This window comes from Dasypus novemcinctus, chromosome 10 (genome assembly GCF_030445035.2).
Source record: "Dasypus novemcinctus isolate mDasNov1 chromosome 10, mDasNov1.1.hap2, whole genome shotgun sequence".
Taxonomy (NCBI): Eukaryota; Metazoa; Chordata; class Mammalia; order Cingulata; family Dasypodidae; genus Dasypus; species Dasypus novemcinctus.
Window position 1 is genome coordinate 79,597,458 of NC_080682.1, and position 7,795 is coordinate 79,605,252.

Here is a 7,795-nt window from a genome sequence, read left to right on the forward strand (position 1 = left end):
ATGATAGTGATAAATGGCATTTACTAAGCCTTGAGTAAGTGCCAGAAATTTGTGAAGCAAATCTAATTTAATCCTCACAAGGACCTATCAAGTAGATACTATATTATGCCCATTTGACAACTGAAGAAACCGAGCTACAAAGAGGTACAAAGTAACTTACCCAATATAAGGTATAACATCAATTTTAAGATACACCATTATCTCATTTAGCACTAAGAAAGAAAAGAGACCGTGACAATTAAATGTTTTACAACTCTAAGATGCGTCCTAATTTCAGAGAAGTTTAAAACATGCAGAGAGAAAAAAAGAATCAGTGAAATGCAGTAGTTGCATTGGTGCCAGCATGTGACATCAGGAGTTCTGCCCGACTCAGTGGTCTGCACTGCACTATTCTATTCTGCCCTCACACTCACATTTACTGAGCACTACTATGTATCAGCCATTGTGCTAAGTTCTTGTATGCATTATCTCATTCAGACCTCATTGACCCTTCCTATTAGGTACTATTCTCCACTTTGTTTCACAAAGGAGAAAGGCATAGAGAAGTTACGTTATTTGTCAAAAGTAGCATCATAAGTGGTAGAATGCTTCAAAGAGTGACAGAATGCTTTGACTCCAGAGTCTTTGCTCTTAACCATTTACAACCTACGTGCCTTATTCTTAGCCTGGATGGTTGTTCCCAGAGCATCCCCCCATAATCTCCTCCGCTGGCCCTGGGGACGGAACCACAGCTATTGCCCTGGTGATTTCCCACCACAGACTTGGTTTTGCTAGGGGAAGGGGAGAGTGCTGCACTGGGCTGGAGGACAGAACACTAGGCTTCTTGTGTTGTTCTCTTTCTGGCCTGGGTGACCTCTCAAGAGCCAGCTCCTGCACTGGACCTCAATTTCCCCAATGGGAAGAATACGCCTACTTCTGGCACCTGCTAAAGCTGTTATATTCTTCCCTGACACCAGACAGGGAAGAAAAGTACATAAGGATTGGTGTATTAGTAAGCTCTATGTAGATATGGCCCCTGACCTGAGTTTAGCCTTAGTTTCCAAAATTTTCCACGAAACTGGAAAAATCTCCAAAGGATATCCTTTGTTCATGCCTTTCCAAATATCTGAAAGGCCTTCTTATCTTCACCTACCATAATCCTACCTATCCATCAAGGCCTAGTTCATAGGACTCTGTGTAGGGGGTGTTCCTAGACTGCTGTCCTTCAAGTGATCCAGTTCTCCTACCCAGTCCTTGGCCTTGCCATAGAATCACTAATGTAAAGGACGTCTCCTCCGTCAAGGTGTTGGTTTTTGCTGGCCCAATATTCTCTCCCCCTTTTGGTAATAGCACCTTCATTTTCCTCTAGTGAACCACCCTCCTGCACTTTGAGACATGCCTCCCTCACATGTTATCGGGATGGCACACCCCAAATCCAGAGGTAGGCATATGACTTAGGCTTTTTCAAGCAGAGTCACTGCAATTGGTTCAGTGATGGGCAGATGACCCAGTTGAGACCATTGAGAATCATTCACTGGCACTTTAGTGGAAACCACTGGAATAAAAAAGCTCTTTTTTGTTGGGATTAGATGTAAACTTGGGGCTGTGAGAGGGTTTTGCATGGATAAAGAATGCCTGAGGATGAAGTCACCCTGGAGCAGATTATAGAGAGAGACCTCATGTGACATTGTTGGGACCATTGGATTTAGATTCAGCCATTCCTGAAGCCAAGACTAATCTGCCTGGGACAAATAAATTCTGTTCCCCACCCATATATTTTTTTTCCATTTAAACTAATTTGAGTTTTATTTCTGTAACACAAAATAAAAAGATCCTAATATATCCTCAGTTTGTTTATGGACTTCAGGGGCACAAAGGCCGTTTGTTTTTCGCTTTGTATTTCCTTGGGACCTAGTGTAGTACTTGGTCCTCAAGAAAGGGTGCTGGTGATTGATAGATGGAGGATCACTTCATTCAATCTCACTTTCTCTGAGCATCTACCATGAGCCAAGCATGATGCTTAGCACTGAGATCACAAAGATTAATCAGACACAGACCTTGCCCTTGATGAGTTCTGAGTTTAGTAAACGAGCAGAAAGATGAAAACAAACATGTTATAATATAACCTGGGCTTTAACAGAAATCTGAACAAACTTTTTGTCTATAGGTTTGTTAAAATGGCATCTAGGAATGTTTCTCAGAGGAAGTGACATCTGAGTTGAGTCTTAAAGGGTGAATAGACATTCATAAATGGAAGTGGGAGTGGAGAGAAGGTATTCCAGGGACAGGGTTTTCCAGGCAGAGGGAACAAGAAGGATGGGGGTGTCACCACCTCCCCCTCTTCCTCTGGCTTCCTCACCTACTCCTTCCTTTTCCTCTGCCTTATTTATTGGCAGAACCATCACAGTGGTTAAGAGCACAGGCTCTGAACTCTGAAAGATTTTGGTTCTACCACTTACTACCCATTGCTGAAAATATTAAATGAGATTACAGATCTAAAGAGTCTGCCTGGCCCAAGAAAATGCCCAAGAAACGTTAGCTGCTCTTATTATTGTCAGAGTTAAGAATCTTTAAGCACCAAGAAATGGAAAACCTAACTCAAAGTGGCTTAAACAGTGAAGAAACTCTTTATCTTGTATAATGGGGAGTCGTAAAGTAGAGTAGGCCCCAACCATGGAATAATCAGGGCTCTGACTGTTTCTCTGCTCTTGTCCCAGCTTTGCCTTCTTCTTTGTATTGGCTTTGTTTGCAGGCTGGCTTCCCTCATTGTCTAGAGATGGCTGTGTCACTATGTCCTGAGCAACTGTGACAGCATGCTTCCTTGTTTGCAGCCATCATGACAGAGTGAAAGACCTCCTGCCCAAGACAGAAATATAAGTTCCTTTTTCCAACCTGTTTAGGCCAGCTTAGGTTATGTACCTGCCCGTGGACCAATAACAGTGACCGGGGGAATTCCCTTTGTTGACTAGTTTAAGAGTAGCTCCCTGGACCTGTCACTGTTAAGTGAAGTTGGGCTGCCAGGATTGGCTTAGACTAATTGGGATCCACCCTAGGATCTAGAGATGGGGTCCAACTTTATCTGGGTGATATGAGCTGCATTACGGTGAGAAGGAAGTTCTCTTAGAGAGAAAGAAGGAGTAACCGGGTGTTGACTCGGCAACCAAAAGCGTCCTCTGCAATTGTAAATATTTTACTTTTTTGCATCCTAGTTAACATGGGGCTCTTCAGGCCTTGGCTGAAACAAAAGGTTTTCCTTGACCATTCGACAAGTTACATGAAACAACACACACGCCAGCCTCTCTTCCCACCCATCTCCTCTGAATTTCCTGTCTCCCTCTCCCTACATTAGTTTTATTGAAAGCATGTGTCCCTACTTGACACGTCATATACTTTTGGGTTTACTTGTTTATTGTGTTGTCCCTCTCTAGAAGGTAAATTCCATGAGGGTGGAGGTTTTATTTTAGTCAATGCTATATTTCTAGCACCTTGAGGAATCCTGGTCCCCATAGTAGGCACATAACAGTTTGTTGAATTAACAAATGATTCTGGCCAGTGCTAGATTCCTCTGAGCATCCTCAGAATCTGTGATCCTATAAAAGGGATTGGGAGAGACCCTGTTTTTTTTTTTGTTTGTTTGTTTGCTTGCTTGCTCGCTTTTTTTAAAAACATTTTTAATTTATTAAAAAAAAATACATAGATCACACAAAATGTTACCTTAAAAAATGAGAAGATTCCCTTCCCACTCCCCACACTTCCCGAAGCCCTGGTCTTCTTCTCTCTGATGCTCTAGTTTTCATCTGTGCCTACTTTCTCTCCATCTTAATTCCCCCTCGTCCTGTGTTTCTGTCTCTCTAATATCCATCTGCTGCCTTCCCAGAGCCTGCCCACCCAAGATCTGTGCCGCTTTGTTCCCCTTAACCTCTGTTTTCCTCCATCCCACCCCCACCCCAAAGCGTGCTGTCTCTAAGGAGGGACACATGGTAGAGGATTCATTCTTAAGATGAATTTTCAACCCTAGGAATGGGAAAGAGAATAATGATCAAAGTAACGACAACGCATATTTGCCCAGCCCACTTTACGATGAACCAAGCCTATAGTACATTTCATAATTATAAAGTTAATATGTGATTGTAACCTATTAGTTGTTCAGAGTAAAAAGTGAAAATCCCTCCATCTTCTCTAATCCTGCTCCCCAGAGATAACTGCTGTTAGCAGATTTGTGCATATTCTTCTAGACTTTTTCTTTGCATGCTTGGCAGAGATGGCTAATGTCTACCAGAATTTGTGCTCCCTGTTCTTTGACACAAGTTCTTGCAAGGAAGCAGCTACCTAGTCAGAGCTGACATTTTCTAGCCACCCTAGCATCGAAGTATAACCATATATGTAGTTTTTGCCAATGGAATGTGAACAGAAGTGATATGTGCCATTTCTGGGTCAAGGCTTTCAGGAAGTGATTATGATTCCTCCACACCCCTTTTCTTTCTGCCTGTTGAGTGCAGATTACTACGAAGCCCTGGAGGGGACGGCAGGGCAACAAGGTAAAAGGATGCTGGGTCCTAGAATCACTGAGGGGAAGAGAGCCACCTGCCAAGCAACTTGGTCATATGAGTGAGAAATAAACTTCTATTATGTTGGAGTCTTTATATACTTTGGGATTTGTTACAACAGCTAGCAGAATTATAATTAATAGAGCATATACAAACACATGTATTTTATGCTATAAAATACTACCCTACCTACATTATAAAGACAAATGGGATTGCACATTACACAATGATGATATTTGACTTGCACTGTTGTGTGAAGCAGTCCTTCTTAGCCCCTTTCTGCAAACACATGACAGGATGAGAGATGCTTTCCAAGAGGATATGGCCAGGAGGCTGCAGAGCCAGAGCCAGAACCAGGGTCTTATGGTCTCTTCAGAACCCCTATGCCAGCTATTAAACTGGTCTTGACCTTCCTCTCTGAAGATGCTAGCATGGAAGAAGGAGTTATGCGTTAGGCATCCTTGATGACTCAGAGCAGCTGCTTTCCCCTCTGATGTGGAGGCAGGGGGGCCCCAGGAAGACTGCCCACCCAGTAGCCTGTGGCTTCCTGCCTTCCTCAGTTCAAGGGTTTCTCAGAGAAAGAACCTCCAAAATGTGCTATTTCCCAGAAGAGAGAGTTTAATTGACAAGCACAGACTACAAAGACTGCCCAGCAGGTGTTGGGTATTGGGTCATGGTGAATAGCAGTGAGATGGGAAGTCTCCTCCAGACCAAACATCAGTGCCCCTCAGCCTCAGTTTACAACTAGTGAGCTATGTCCCCAGAGGTGCCTCCATGTGCCAGGTCCCAAATGCCACCAGAAAGCGAGCTTTAGAAAGCCAGCTCATGGCTGAGGGCAGGGAGAGGGAAGAAGAGATGAGATCTGGGGCCATTTTGGGAACTTGGAGTTGTCCTAAATGATGTTGCAGGGACAGATGCTGGACATTATAGATCCTGCCATAACCCACGGAATGGACTGGGGGAGAGTGTGAACTACAATATAAATTCTAACTCATGCTGTGAAGCAGTGCTCCAAAAGGTATTCACCAAATGCAATGAATGTGCCACATGGATGAAAGAGGTTGTTGATGTGGGAGGAGTCGGGGATGGAGGGGTGGGGTATGTGGGAACCTCTTATATTTTTTAATATAACATTTTTTGTGATCTATGTACCTTAAAAAAAAGACAATTTAATTTAAAAACAATTAAAAAAAAGAAAGAAAGAAAGCCAGCTGGGACTCTTGCCCTTTGGCCAGCCAGAGTCTCCCTGCAGTGTCCTGAGTGCCTGGTGAGCGGAGCCGGATGCCCTGCTTCTGCTCCAGGTCCTCGTCATGGAGAGCAAATGGGTGGAGACTCCCGGCAGCATCCTGGACGATCGCTGCAAGAGATCAGGGGTACTGGTTCAGGGGTACCCAGCAAAATCAGGCTGGGGATTTCCAAAAGGAAGAATAAATAAAGAATCTCCTTTGGGAGCAGATGTGGCTCAAATGATTGAGCACCTGTTTTTCACATAGGGGGTCCCAGTGTCTCCTAAAAACAAACAAACAATAATAATTAAAAAACAGACACCAACCAAAAAAACCAACTCAGGAGTGAATGTGGCTCAGTGGTTGAGGACCGGCTTCCCATCTATGAGGTCCTGGGTTCAATTCCTGACCCTGGTACCTGATAAATAAAAATAAAAAATAAAGGAACTCCCTCATCAATGTGCTGCCAGAGAGGGGTTTAAAGAACCTGGTTTTGATATTAAAATTATATTTGTAAGGATGATTACATTGAACATCGTATCAGTGATCAGCTTGCTCCTTTGTACGTCATTTCAGGAACTCCAAATAGAACAAAATTTAACCCAAAAACCAGAAGAGAAATTCGGAACATTGTGTGGTTTTCCATTGAGAAATTGCCCTGTCATAGGAATGATATGACTCCAAAATCCAAACTTGATTTGGTACCTAACAAATTTTTTATGGCCATTCCATTTATCAGACCATTGAGGTACGTGCTTTCTTGAAGATTTAGAGATTCCTCAGACAGCGACAATGGATTTTCCTTAGCTGATAGTACACTAGCTAAACCCACTGTGGAAAAACTGAGTTGAACTAAATTTTACCACAATCAGCAGTTATTTCCTACTGCAGCAAAAAAACGTGTAATAATCATTCTGAAATGTACAGTCTTCTAAAAGGATAGAATCAAAGCCTGAGGGGAAATGGCAGAAAACAGTATCAAGACTCACCTAATCAGAAGAAAAGAACAAATGGGGTCCACAGTTACCCAGTTAAACAGCAGAATCCCTCGATAAAATGTGGGAAAAACTTCACCCAGGAAAACTTCAGGATAATTTTGAAGCAGATGCTGTATATGACTCACCTTACTCCAGTGAAGACCAAGCAAGTGCTAGAACATGCGAAGGGGCAGTCTGCGGCATGCCATGGACATTGCAAATTCCCATTTTCATGCAGGGCCTTTTTGAGTTTCAAGTTTGATGATAATGTCATAATGAAAATTTTGAACCTTTGACAGCAGCAAATGTATTGTAGCAAGGCCAAGTTCAGAAACCTGTTCCATTTGATTATGTGTCTCTTTGAGCCTTATCTTTCTCAGATGTTTTAAAGACATGCAGGGAGTCAGTGATGTTTCCAAAGAGATTTCTCTCTATGCAGAAGAAAGTGGAAAGCAACAGAAGTTTGCACTGTAAATGGCAGTTATAACCTATTTTTTAAGAAAGATTTATTAATTTCTCCTCCCGCCCCCTCATTGTTTTTGCGCTCACTTCTGCTCTCTGTGTTTATTAATTTTGTGCTCTCTGTGTCTCTTCATTGTTTTCTTTTTTTTAAAAAAGGCACTGGGAACTAAACCTGGGACCTCCCATGTGGGAGGGAGGCACCCAATCATTTGAACCACATCCGCTCCCTGCTTGTTGTGTCTCTTCTTTGTGTATCCTCCTTGTTTCATCAACTCACCATCTTGCTTGTTTTCTTTAGGGGGCACCAGGAACTAAACCTGTGGGCTCCCAAATGGTAGGCAGGTGCCCATCTGCTTGAACCACATCCACTTCCCAGTTATAACTTTTTTTTTAGATATTTAAAAAAATTTCTCTTCCCTTCCCCGCCCATCCCCCCAGTTGTCTGCTCACTGTGTCTATTCACTGTGTTTTATTCTGTGTCCACTTTTATTCTTTGTCAGCGGCACCAGGAATCTGTGTCTGTTTTTGTTGCATCATCTTGCTGTGTCAGCTCTCCATGTGTGTAGGGTCATTCCTGGGCAGACTGCACTTCATTCACACTGGG

General features: G+C 42.9%; 1 pseudogene; it reads left to right on the plus strand.

The window, feature by feature from the left end:
- The first annotated feature begins 5,836 nt into the window (after positions 1-5,836).
- LOC101422383 (m7GpppN-mRNA hydrolase pseudogene) lies at positions 5,837-7,025 on the plus strand (annotated as a pseudogene).
- The last annotated feature ends 770 nt before the right edge of the window (positions 7,026-7,795 follow it).